This window comes from Stegodyphus dumicola, chromosome 5, assembly GCF_044657685.1.
Source record: "Stegodyphus dumicola isolate Sdum_Otavi_A_Nest chromosome 5, ASM4465768v1".
In the NCBI taxonomy this organism is placed as follows: domain Eukaryota; kingdom Metazoa; phylum Arthropoda; class Arachnida; order Araneae; family Eresidae; genus Stegodyphus; species Stegodyphus dumicola.
In genome coordinates, this window is record NC_140772.1 from 152,632,955 (window position 1) to 152,647,290 (window position 14,336).

Below are 14,336 nucleotides of genomic sequence, written 5' to 3' on the forward strand. Positions count from 1 at the left end.
TCTGATAGCGACTACCTATTACTATTTTAGAACAAATTAAAAAGCAGAATGAAAAGACACAAAATCAGAATCATAATCAGCCGGTCACATCAGAAGTTTGCTTTTATATTTTTATGTTGTACATACACAGATATGAATGACTATATATGAATGATAAAAGAATAGATAAATCAAGACTGTAATTTGTAACAGTAGCCTCTTAATTCTTCATTTTCTTTTGGGTATTTTCCCTTTTGTCCTGAAAATAATCAGTTGCTTATAATAATTTTTCCTGGACTGTGTCATTTCAAGATTATCTATATCATATGACTTTTACATAACGATGATGACGTAGCTAATTTGGAATTTAAAATTTCTAGAACCGAAACCTTTCTCTTAAACTAAGTTCCATACTGTATAACTACGCGCTTTGCTTCCTCCCTTCGGTCTAACTGCTGCTTCTCGTATCGCGACAGTATCAGAAATGTAAATGTTACGTTCTGGAACGGGTGCGATTAATATGCCAAGATATTTGTGGTCTCAAAATGTTTAATTAAATAAAATGAATATTTAAAATTTGCCATTACTGCAGGCTTTTACTGTTTTGTGCTTCAACATTTGTTTGCGTCATTCCCCAGTCATTACGTCATATATGAACGTAATGACTGGAGAATAACTGGGGTATGGAATGGAGAGGTTTAATACGTAGATATAGTGATGACATTGCAGATAGACGTGGCCGTAGATACATACCATAATTTTATTTCTGGACTGCTAATTCTCGAGGCACATATTCTTCACACATCATTATGGGTACGATATGCACCCCACAATTTTGTATAGCTTGTATAGTCCATCTTTAGACAATAGACGACAGAGAGAAACGAGCGACGCATGTTAGCAGCAACGAGGCAAAGTGGAAAAGAAGGGTACGCGTTTAGAAAAAGCGTGATATATAAAGTCAAAGTTTCAGTTCTCGAAGAAGTGTTTCTCTATAACATACCCGCATTGCTCTACTTTACGTAAGATGGCATGAAACGGATTAATTCTGAAATGACGTAATCCAGAAAATGTTATAAACAATTGCTATTTTTAGAATAAAGAGGGGAAATACCAGAATTAAAGTAAAGAATTACGTCGCTATTGCAAATTTAAGTTATAATTTTGATTTGTGTATTTTTATTTTACATATATATGTGTGTAAGATAAAATATGAATTATAATTTAAATTAGAAATAGTCACTTAATGCTTAATTTTAATTTATGTATTCCCCCATCTACTCTAAAACTCAGTAATCTTTTTTCTACACTGTGTCGTTTTGAGACTAAGCCATGTCGGCTGACACTTTCATAACACTGGTGATGTAAATGGAATTAAAACTCAAACAGCCATTAATAATTTTGCAGCGGTATTATCTAATCAAATGCATTGACAACCGAAACGAACTCATTCTGAATTAAGATTTCAACCTAAACACAACTGACTTGCTTTCTATACTTCGGCTTAGATGGACTGCTGCTCTCTTCTTACTGTAAAAGTATCCAAAGTGTAAATGTTTTAAAACAGGCACGAACACTGAGCTAAGTTGGTTTTGGCCGCAGCGTGTTTAAAAAAGACTATTTAATTTGCCTCGGCTACCAAGTTGCTTTTTATAATGGATTCACATTGTCAGCATCTGCGAAAGGCAATATTTCTACATTTACTCTACAAATATTTCTATGTCATTATCACATTCTAAGTTTGATTCATTATATATATATATATATATATATATTATATATAATGCAAAAAGAGAAAGAATATATCAAAATTTTTTGCGACTCGCCAGAAATTCTCTTTCGAACTTGCATTTTAAGAATCATTGCTGTAAAGCAATTTCCCTCGCAAAAGACCAAAATGGTCCGGTACAGCGGTTATCGTTTTACAGAGGTTCACTGTACTACTTCATTTTATTTATTACTTCCTTGTACGAAATAAAGGAAGTATTCTAATCACTAAATATTTCGGCAATCATATTTCAACGAAAATATCCATTTCGAACGCTTTCGAGTCCCGTTGAACTTTTTTCCCTCCTCTCTCTCTCCCTCATGACGTCTGTACGTACGCACAAAATGAAGGAGTCATTTTTCCGAAACGAAGTAAAATGGATTCAAAAGTTTTCCCCCTCCCATAATGTCTGTATGTACGTATAAATCTCGCATAACTCAAAAATGATTAGCCGTAGAACGTTGAAATTTTGTATATACTACTGTTATAACATCTAGTTATGCACCTTCTTTTTTTGTTGGAATCGGCATCGCCAAACATATATATCCAAGCTCTCAACCGGCTCAGTGAGCTCTGTTTTTTTATGCTTATATGTTGGTAAATTGGTAAGTTTTTGCTTTAAAAGGTGATTGAATAATCTCGTTCTTATGTTCGGGTTAAGGTTTTTATGCCAGGACAGAAGTTAACTTTTTGTGAAACGAAAATTTCATTTTCGTGCCTGTTAACCCTTTGCGGCACAGTGTGTCCGCTCTGGACACACCTTAAAATTTTCTTCTGTACGCACAAAAAAAAAAAAAAAAAAAAAAAAAAAAAAAAAAATTGAATGAAAAGGATTTATAGGTTACTCTGAACCTTCTTTATTTATAGTAGATGGCAGCTGAACACAAACCAGTCCATATATTTTAGCCATGTTTAGTTTTTTAAGACCCTCATTTTTCAAAGAAATTTTCCAGATTTTTTTTAGGGTATAAACAGAATTGTTTGAAAAGAAATTTCTATGTTATTTTTTGGCTGTGTGCTAATCTCCTTATTCTATATTAGTTTTTAATTTTTACCTTGAAATCGGCCTAAAATTAAACGGCGAACCCTAGGTGTGCCCAGACTGGGCTCACCGATAATCTAGGACAACTGGAGATTCTGTATTCTTTGTTTCTCCGCATCTCTCGGTCAGTTCATTGACAACAATGCTCGTTTCAGCCCTCTTTTCGAAACTCGGGCACACTCATAGAAATAAATGATAAGTGCTATCTTCACAAAATTTTACTTGTGTACTCCTCTAGGTTTAATTAAGACTGCCTCTTTTTTTTTTTTTTTTTTTAAACCAAAACTCCGACTCCGACAAATTGGTAGCGTGCCGGAAAGGGTTAACTCTATTGCTTGTTTTGTCTTGAAATTTCTACTTTTAACTGTTTAAAAAAAAAAAAAAATAAAAAAAAAAAATAAAATAAACTGTATTTCGTGTTTTAGGTTTTTCTGTATTTTACAATTTTTAATGAAGATATTTTAAGTTTTTATGTATTTTTTGCCTTGCCGCGAAGTGAGAATTGAATTGATTGGATGAGAAATATATCTCTAACGAAATTCCAGGAAATAAGTTTAAATGAAGTGCAGCAAAAAATGTGCAATGAAGCCATGGGAGTTTTAGTTTTTTAAGCATGCTTTCGCGAGAAAAGATTATTTTTTAATACTTATGTATACATATACCACACACCTAAGTAGCTTTTTTTTCCTGTGCTGCTGTTTTTATCAGACGTATTTTAGATATTTTTATTTCGCCGCAAATATATGATTCAATTGCTACAGTTCTAATGTTATTTTTTGTGTGCAAGATGCTACGCTTGTCTGTTTAAAATAATACTTTTAACATAATTTCGTGTTGAAATCCCTGCGTGAAAAAATTCAATGCGTTTAATAAGACAAAAACAAGCATTTTGATTTTTCTTTTTACGCTATCAATTTCTGGTGATTTTGCGATTATCTGACCTGTGAGTTAATTTTGACTTCGAGAACAAAATAATAAAATAAATAACTGAAAGCAGCAGCTAAAACGAGAATTAAAGAATTAAATACACACAAAAAAAAAAAAAAAAAAAAAAAAAAAAAAAAAAAATTAAAACTGTCGTAACGCTGTTATCAGATTTTGATTATCTATAAGAATCGAAAGTGCTGTATTCATTTCTTTTTTTTGATAGTAAAAGTATCGAGTAATCATTTCCGTGAAAGAGGATAATGCATTATCATCATTTTTTACTTAATATGAGATTCCGTATGACTTATTTATATTCTGTATGGTTTATTTATATTGGTGATTTTTATGTATTCTATCAATAATTCACGTCTGCAGTTTAAGATTATTGATTGCTCTTAGAAACATTTTCAAAATTATGTATATGTACGTAGGGAGGGTGAAATTTTTTAGCTTCACAAGGAAGAAATAGTATTACGCAGTTAAAATTTTGTGAGGTGTTTGGTAGATGTAAGGAAACTTCCAACCTATCTATAATTGTGAATGGCAGCAGGTATTAAAGCGTGTTATTGGAGCATGTACCTTCTCAATTATTATTGCAGTTTTTTGAATTAATTAGGACGTATTACTTAATGTCCGCATTCGCTAGGAATCGGTATATTAATTTAATTGCTTGTGTTTTGGATGCTTTGCAGAGACATTAGGATTTTTTGGAAGCAGGAGACTTTAAAAATGAGCAGTGCCCTCGCAGGGAATCGAACCGCGGAGCTCTCTAATTCCAGTCGAGCGTGCTGACCGCTACACTACGAAGGCATGCTAAGAAGGAGGGAGAAATACCTTATATACTCCCCGTTTTAAAGGGCGACTGGGGTTTTAAGGGAAACCAGTCGTCAAATCCTGATGGTGAAGAATCATCATTCACAACCTTTTAGTTCGGGCTCCACTGTAGAGACATTAGGATTTTTTTGGAAGGAAAAATGAGCAATGCTCTCGCCGGCAATCGAACCGCGGACCTCTCCAATTCGCATCGAGCGTACTGAGCACTGCACTACGAAGGCATGCTAAGAAGAAGGGAAATACCTTATAATTTCAGTATCCTATTATCCCCTTTTTTCTTATTATGAACGTTTTATGGGTTTTTACAATCAGTTAGATCTTTGTAAACTTTTCGCATTCAACTTTCATTTTATTTCTTTATTATTCATTTTTATTCTTAACCTAAAAGGGCTGTTAGTATCGAAACAGCATTTTGCGTCCAGTCACTAAAAGCGTTTAGCCTTTTTTCAGGTTGTTGCCACCAAATATTATCTCCCCATGTTATATTTAAAGGACTTGTATAATAAAGAATCTGCATGAATGTACGTATGTATATTTCTCGCATTGTGAAAAAATAGCAGTACCTAGAGCTATCGAATTTTGAATATTGACACCTGGAAAGCAGAGTTTTGAATTTCGAATTTCGAATTTGTTTTATTATATATTTCATATTTTGTAAAACTTTAACGATTTTTGATCAAACATTCAACGATTTCAAAGCGAGCAGTGGCAACAAACACTGTACGGAATAAAACATTTTTATATCCATCGCGCGGGACTGTCTATGAGAAATTCTAAAGATATCCTGTTTTTAAATATTTTTAGCCGAAGGGGCGTTGGTCGAATGCTCTCGAAACGTGTATGTGTGTGTAAATAAAAAATTAATAAATAAAAAAACCGTCCCTTTGGGCGTAATATGAAATCTGAAAAATTTCAGATTAAAAAAAAATTATTTATTCGCTTATTAATTTTTTTTTTTAATTTACTCTGTATTATTCTCGAATGATGTTCAATATCAGTGCAACCAACAGAACTTTCATAAAGTGACATTTAATTGGTTTAGCATGGAGTTTAATTTTCCTTTTCCATGTAAGTCTAGAAAACGGTTATGATCAAATAGCGGTTAACTGCAATTTACAAGTGACTAACAGTCTTAATCTGTTTTCCAAGTTTTAATTTTATGATGATATTCGAAACTAAAATAAAGCTGCTGCGCAAGCAATTCCTTTTGTGGTTATCAGGCTGTTAAGTGCTACCTCTCCCCCAAATAAAACAAAAGAAGGAAGGTGGGGAATAATTTCCGGTGCCACTGATTAAAACACTTCCGGCAATTCATTTTCAATATCCAGATAGCCACTTATTGCTTTATCTGTTAGAATTTTGTGTTTGTTAAGTTTCGAGGTTTTCGTTTGCTGTTTTCAAGAAAACTCTTACCTTTTGAATTTATAAATATATTTGATCGAAAATCAGAAAGGGTCTCTTACTTGCTAGATAATTAACTGTACTTTAGCATTTAATAATGGAAAAATGCAAAAAGGCATTTGATTATGAAGGTGTTACCGTTGTAGAGGGCTATGTTTAATGAACTGGCTCATTTATGCATATACTGTGAATGATGAGCCGTATCTTTCAAGAAGTCTAGTCGTATTCTATAATTTAATAAAATGTAAAAATACAGTGCTTTATTATGAAAACAACAGTTTTCAATGGTCATTGTCGTCGAACGAATAGTTATTTTTGTTGTACACTTTGAAAATAAAATGTTTTAGAATGTTAACTTGCTTTATGAAATTTATCTGCTCTAGTTGCACTTAGAGAAGTAAGCAATTAAATTCATTTCACCGAAACACGGGAAAGGGGTAGAGTACATTTTGCATTTTCTCTTATTATTTTTTGGCAGATATTTTTCTCCACTAGTACTCAATGAAGATTGCTTAGTTCTTCATTTTTTGTGTGTGCGCGTCTTAAAATTCAAGTGCGGACGTCATTTACGATATCGCACGAAAAACAGCTAAGAACTTTTGCAAGAGTGCATTGGAATGTATGAATTTGTAAGGGGAAATCAGTTACTGTTTGGCCTATAATGCTGTTCTAAGACTTCAGAATCTAGAAGACGATGCTAAACGCACTTACTGAAAAAGGCCTCTAACACCGCTGGATAGTTTATATTTCGTATAGTATTCTTGTTATGCGCCGCCAATCATGGTATTAAAAAAAAAATAATTGAAAATCCATAAATATAAATGCACACTATATCCGCTTCTGTTTAAACCGCCATTTGTATTTTTGTGGCCCATAAGTAGCGATTAATGTCACCATGTAAATATTTTATGGCTTTCGTGTCAAACTATTTGAACTTGCTTTCACTTCAAGCTTCCAACAGGACTCATTCTACGCAAATGTAGTATTTTAAGGAGAGTTTATTTAATAATGCAGAGGAGTCCCTGCGTCCGACATTAATGAAAGTGAACGGTGGACGGATAACAGAAGGTGTGGGATAATACAGAATTACTGAAGATATCGATATTGAAATAGACGTGCTGAACAAGGAACATTTTATTTCACATTTGACGCAATATACTAACTGGACATTCAAATCTTTGCCTAATCTTATTCTTTCACTTTTATCGTTGTAAAATTATTTCATTCGAAAGTAAAGATGGATTCATTAGAATGCCTAGAACACCTTATAAGTAAGTGATAGAGATAAAAATGTATTTTTCATGAATATGAAGAGAAAATAATATATAACAATGTCAACTATGCGAGATGGTATATTAGTGTTATGATTGAAATAAAGGTGAGATTTACTATTCTCGGAACTGTGACTCGTTTTTGAAGCAATGAGACCAATATAATTTGGGTGAAACACAGAAGAATATTTTTAGCATGGATTACATTTTCATGGTGTGGGCTGACAAAATGGAATTTTGGATAATCAAAGGTCGAGTAATTAGCTCTGTGTTGTCATTTATTGAAAATTGATCATAAGAACTTTGATGATATAATATTTGCTGTCTGGCTCTGTCGAATAATTTCAATGTACACCAAACCATGCAGTTTTCAAACTGTATAAAATTAATCCTCTTCATATTAATATATGTATATTACATTACATTTAGTAAATTCTGCGTTTGAGTAATGCATATTTATTTCTTTGGTTCCCTTCTAAAATAATATAAATCCATTTTTAGAATAAGTTTTATAAATATCATAAATTAAAAAACATAGTTCCCCCTTTTATTAAAAGTTCAGCATTTTAAAATCTAATTATTCGCTCTTGTTTGTAGTTAATCAAGAACCCAAATTTGCATTAGAAATGACAAGGGTCATCAAGAAGAGAATATGAGTAGAAGTCGTAACGCTTTCACGGGTTTTCTTTGTGCTTTAAAATTTTCTAAACTGTCTGCAGACTCTGAATAATTTAGTAACTGTTTCCCTTCAGGTCTAGTGAAGAAGTCAATTGCACCTTCGAAATTCCAAACTGCTGTTACTAAAGCCAGGTATTTCATTGACTGGCTTTTTTTTTTTTTTTTTTTTTTTTTTTTTTTTGGCAGATTGTGAACAATTACAAATGTAACCCAGTCCACTAATCTATTCAAGGCCGGATGTGGTGGTCTCTTTATTACGGAGGCACCTCATAGGTGGGCCGCCATCGCCTTTCCTATGAAGGAACGGACAGTTACAACCATGCCTTCTCCGGGATTCGAACCCAGGCCCTTCGGCATCGCAGTCAGCTCCTCTCACTACCATACCGACTGGGCGGCATTTCATTGGTCTTGAATTGCATATTTCATGCAGATTATGCAGCCTACTTTGTGCTGACATGCAATTTAAATACATGAGTATTAAAATTATTTAACGCATAATTTCATGTACAGTTGGCTTCTTTTGAAGCATTCAAAGATAGAGAATTTTTCTTTAATTGTGTAAGCTTGAAATGTTATAGAAAATTTTTTATCTCATATATCAACTCTGATTAAGCGATGTCGTCGATTTATTGGTAGTTTTCATTGATCCATTCCGAAAATGTAAGGTTAATGTGGAATTATACTGTATTAAAGGTTATTTTAGTAAACAATATATTTGCTGTGTATGTGTTTGAAACATAAAAGCTTTGTATCGTAAGTAAGTACAAACATTTTAGCTGTTTCTAGCGTCAAGATGACAGCCACAATTCAACGACAATTTCTAGTTCTAGCTCACACGGGCATTAACGGCAGTGAGAAAGCATATTTATTGCACGTACTTGCGAAAAGAAAATTTGAAAACAACATCACTCTAACAGAAGGACTCATTTGGCTGTCGCTAAAACATCCACTGTACAGGCACTGCTTGAGAGGTGAACTTAGTACTTCGAAGCAGCAGCCCGTCACTCACTGAATTCATATCGTAAAATGGTCCGTTCTCTTCATACTTATTTATTTCAGGAATTCCATGTTCCCTTGGGCAGGAATGGAAGAGGGACCATTTTGCTTTTGAATGTCCAATACTCAGCAACAGCACCTGAAAATACCAGCTGTTGAACACTCTCCTCCAAAAGACCAATAATATAGTCGAAAATGCAAATGCCAAGGCAAAGATTGTTTCAATAATGTGACAATGTTCAGCCAACTATGCCATTGCCTTATGGAGCTCCGTTATCTCAAACTAAGATTGTTGACAGTGAATGACATTCATAGGCGCTTACTTTATTGAGCGACATAAACTTTTACAGGTCGCAGATTCCAATGCATTAAGATTAAAGTATTAGCAAAGAATTGTTTATTTACTGTACTATATGACTAATGTATGGCTAATGTTTTGTGTGCTGAATAGGAAGTGTATTGCATTAAAAGACTAAAGCTAGATAACCCCATTGACTAGATCATTCAGGCTTAGATAGCTCCATTAACTGGATCATTTAGGCTGATATGCACCCTAATCTATAGCAAACCAGCTGTCTAGTTGATGTTTAAAAGCTTTAAAAAAAAGTCCTAGTAGTCGTAGTCTTAGTCAAACTGGAGGCCCACCAGCGGCCGAGCGGTAAAGTCGCTGAACACTGGTAGTTCGGTCCGAGGTTCGAATCCCGCGAACGGGCTGGCTGAATGGGCGTTTTCGTGGTTTTCCCCATGTGTAACATGTATACGAGTCAGTTTCCCTTAGAAAGTCCTCCACGAAGGCATTCCTCCCCTTAGGCAGTTAGCCCTCGAGGCTTTGCTATAATCACACACACACACTTAGTCAAACTGGTGTTTGATTACAGTTACTCCACCCCCTTTTTTGTTTGATTTGCCTCTGTTTATGTATTTACAGGTAAGACGAATATGGAATTACAATAATATAGGGAGTCTTATTTTCACATCAATTTATTTCGTGTGAAATCTTCAAAGAGTTTGTTGAGTTTGGTTCATTAATTACAGCAAAAAAACTCAGGAGTTGGCAAAGGGGGGGGTAGGGTATTTGAATACAGCAAAGCGCACGAGGACCTCTTAAGGAGAGGTATGGAGGAACAGAATTATTCAATATTCTAAGGAAAACTGTTTTACATTCACATTAGGTCTACGGTAAAATCCGAAAGCACACAATCACCCAGCCCGTTCACCGGGGATTGAGCCAGGGTCGTACAACGAATGTTAAGCAACCTAACGATTTCCCCCCCCCCAGGAAGGTGATTTCGCGAAGGTTTAGCTAAGGAAAACTGATTTATATTCGCATTAAACATTAAGAGACGCAGAAAACCCCATATTCATTCAGCTTTCAGAGATTAATTCGTTCAGAGCTTGACATCCGAAGCCAGAAGTTTGTGTTTCGCAATTGCTGCAGGTATTAGAGTGTTGTTCATGCTGGAAAAGCATTTGAGTCTATTCAATAAGACAAAAAGAAAACAAAAACGAGTCGGATTTAGCAATGTAAGTAACGTTACGGCGTAAATGAACGTCAAGCAAATGTTCGATATTATATTGAAATCTTTTTTTTAATACTGTAAATTATATTAGAAAAGTATGATGTCTTTAGTTATAACATCGTACAAATATTTAAAATTCATTCATTTATTTGCCTTTTAAAGTGCATCACGATAACATTTGGTCCCAACAATTGGAAAAGTGATACGGACGAAAAGTGAGTTTACTGACTCATAGCGGCTTTAGTGCTAAAAGAGGGGGGATAGAAAAGAAAAATATATTATTTAACTCTTCAGCGTTGCAAGATAAGAATTCTTTTTCCCCTTACGTGCGATATCTATTAGTCGTAAATCTATAACGCGAGCTGCGTTTCTTTGCGCCCACTGCGGTGTGTAACTGAAATGCGAGCTGAGCTCGTTGATGACCATCAAAAGGTTAATATAAACTGCTTTAAACTATAATTCCTGTCGTTTCACTAATGGAAATGCTTAAAATACACTCTTTTGCAAAAATATCGAAGCATCAAGAAGGACTTTTGCGATCGGGACGAAATTTGGTATGCAAAAACATCTTCATCGAACATGCAAATGATCAAAGTTTCAAAGCAAAATGAACAGGAATTGCGATCAAAGTGCGCATTTCGCAAAATATAAAACCTGTAACAGAGACGAAAAAAAAAATTTTTTTTTTCTGCTGCCATTTTAATTCCCTAAAGAAGCAACTAAAGATGCCATTACGACGATATTCGAAGACCTTACAGACAACTAAACCACTTCGAACGTAATCGCATTGTAGGGTTGCGTGGAGCTGGGTGGTCACACGAGCAATAGACCGCCATCTGCAGCGTTACTGCTGTGCAAAGATGTTGGCAGCAATGGTTGCTATAAGGAAATTGCCGACGAACTGAAGGCTCTGGAAGTCAAGATAGGATGATTGCTCGCCAGGCGCGAACCGCACCAACGGTATCATTGTCGACTATTCAACGCCCTACCAGCCACGTCTGTACCTCCCGTGGTACCGTCAACCATCTCACGGCACTTGTCTGAGGCGGGGTTACGCTTACAGAGGCCTCTAAGACGTTTGCCTTTAATCCCACAACATCAGCGGAGTCGTCTGGAGTGGTGCCGCAGCCGTGGCATCGTATAGTATTCAGCGATGAATCCCGCTTCACTCTTGAAGCAGATGACCACCGTGTTCGTGTCTGGAGAGGATGGGGCCAGCGGTCCCAATCAGAGTTTGTTTTACAAAGGCATACAGCCATAACCCCTAGTGTGGTGGTGTGGGGGGCTATTTTTTGTGACAGCAAGTCATCTTTAGTCATCCTTTGTACATCTTTAACAGCTCAACCGTATTTTGATACCACCTGCAGCCGGTTGCATTACCCTTCATAGCACGTCATCCTGGGGCTATTTCCCAACAAGATAATGCTAGGCCACACACCGCTCGCATATCTCTGAACTGTCTCCGTGCGGTTGATACTCTTCCTTGGCCATCAAGGTCACCAATCGAGCCTGTCTGGGACATGGTAGGCCGCCAGATTCGCGCACCACAAAATATCGCAGATCTGGTGTGGTGTGGTGGTGTATTTAATTATGGCAAAGCACACTAGGGCTATCTGCCTAAAGGGAGAGATGCCTTCGTGGAGGACTTTCTAAGGGAAACTGGCTAGTATACACGTTACACATGGGAAAAACCACGAAAACACCCATGCAGCCAGCCCGTTCGCGGGATTCGAACCTCGGACCGAACTACTAGTGTTCAGCGACTTTACCGCTCGGCCGCTGGTGGGTCGCCCGCAGATCTGGAGCGACAACTGATGAATGCCTGTCAGAATGTGTCGCAGGATGACTTTAGGAACCTCTACCATTCCTTGCCTCGACGAATTCAAGCATGCATTGCCGCAAAGAGCGGTTAGACCAAATACTAATTTGAACACTCAGTGGGTGACTATGAGCCGTGAACAGGTACTATGACCTTGATTTATTTTATAATCATTTTATTATCTGTGTATGAGCTATACACATATTCAGTTTCATCAAAAACAAACACTTCCTTCATGGTGCGTCTATTTTTTTTTTTTTTAAAGAGTGTATATTAAATTCGAAATCGTACGCTTTTGAGTGGTTAAATGAGTTTCTGGCATTTATGCGCGTCTTTAATAAATTTTGCGTAAGTAACTTTTGACAAATCTGTAATGAGACTGTTACTAGCGGCCAGAGAATCTGAACACTAGTAGCTCTGCCAGTGCCTCGGCCAGTGTTCAAATCCGGATGAACGAGCTGGCTGCATGGACCTTTTCTTGAGTTTTCACGTCTGTAATATAGATACGAGTCAGTTTTGCTTATAAAATCCTTAGGCAGATATTCCTCACATGCTTTGGCATAATCAAACAAAACAAACCATGTACGGAATTTCTTTTAATTCCGCAGTTTTCCGAAAAGTGATAAAAGTGGCATTTCTTGACGATTGTATGTCAAGTCTGTGTTTACTTTTGGCCTCTCTTCTTGATAAATGGTCTATACAAGGATGTATCCACCTTTGCGAGGAATGCTTTCATGGATGACTTTCTACGGAAAGCTGCCCGTACGTAACCTTACACATGAGGAAATCACAAATCTTTTATGCTAGCACCTTTCACAACTAGAAGTAGGAACTACAGTTAACTACCATACCGCTGGAAACTATGGTGAACTACCAGTGTCTCGTAGCTCTAGACATCTGGCCACCGGTAATAAGCCTGAGATAGTTATGACATTGCAGATTTTTCTTATGAGAATAGGGACTGGTTTTTTAAATTCTAAGTAGTCAATTCCCGTGCGTTATCTGGAATGCTGATTTCGCTTAGTTTATGCCACTTACTTTAAATATGGTTTATTAGATTACGGCAAAGCACTCGAGGGCTATCTGCCTAAAGGGAGGGATGCCTTCGTGGAGGACTTTTTAAGGGAGCTGGCTCGTATATACGTTAGACATGGGGAAAACCACGAAAACACCCATGCAGCCAGCCCGTTCGCGGGATTTGAACCTACTTTAAATATGAACAATGATGATTTGTACCCTTTGCGATAATCTAAATCCATAAGTAGTGAAAGGAACTTTGACCAGCAAAACGATATATTTATTTTACATTATCGTGCGTGAAACCATGCTATGAAATTTCGATTTTTGATTAACTATGGCCGGTACGAAAGTGCTCGATTAACCTACTTTTGATAATTTAATAAATTTGATAATAATTAGTATCTGATAATTCTGCTTCATAAAATATCCGTTAATAAGTTACACGGAGTTTTTATTAAAATGTTCTCCATAGCAAATTGCGTCTTACGTTATTTTTTGTGAGCCTGTTTACAAAACAATATGTTCTCCTTTCTTTACCTTCTTTTAAAAAAAACTTTTGAAACAATACCCCGACATCACAGTTGAGTTACCCAAAGTAATCGATGTCGAGAGAAATGAGGCTTTTATGAACCAAAAAAATGTACACTTTTACAAGAGCTTTTTTTGTTCTTCGGCGTTTCCTACAAGTGGAAGGACAACAGCTCACTGTTGCTCTCTAGTGTTGTTGTGGTAACTTGTACTTTGCCATTAATCTTGAAAGAGCGTAAGACTTTTGTTTGCAGTATATATAGAAAGGCTGTCTAAAAAGCGCAACATGTATGTTGGGAAAGAATTTTTCGCTTACAGTAGCATTTTGAGCCTTCGTAAAGCATACAAAGATCGTTGATTTATTAAGCATCTTTTAAAAGATAATGGACGAAAAATATTCCTTTCTGTCTTCCGGCCTTGGTTATGGCACGATCAATCTTTTTTTCTTTTCATGGATAAGCTTAAATAATTTTTTGCTGGTTCGAAAGAAAAATAATTGTTTTGTTTAAACTTTTGTTTATGAACTTTTTTTAAAAAGTTAATTGATTTTCCT

The 14,336-nt window shown here is 35.9% G+C and overlaps 1 protein-coding gene and 1 non-coding gene across 5 annotated transcripts in view; one reads left to right on the top strand and one right to left on the bottom strand.

The window, feature by feature from the left end:
• Positions 1-14,336, top strand: part of LOC118201520 (hexosaminidase D-like) — a 445,672-nt gene that overhangs the window by 77,220 nt on the left and 354,116 nt on the right. The gene's annotated exons all lie outside the window — the stretch shown is intronic.
• Positions 4,454-4,526, bottom strand: TRNAS-GGA (transfer RNA serine (anticodon GGA)). Its single transcript has one exon. It is a non-coding gene; the product is annotated as a tRNA-Ser (tRNA).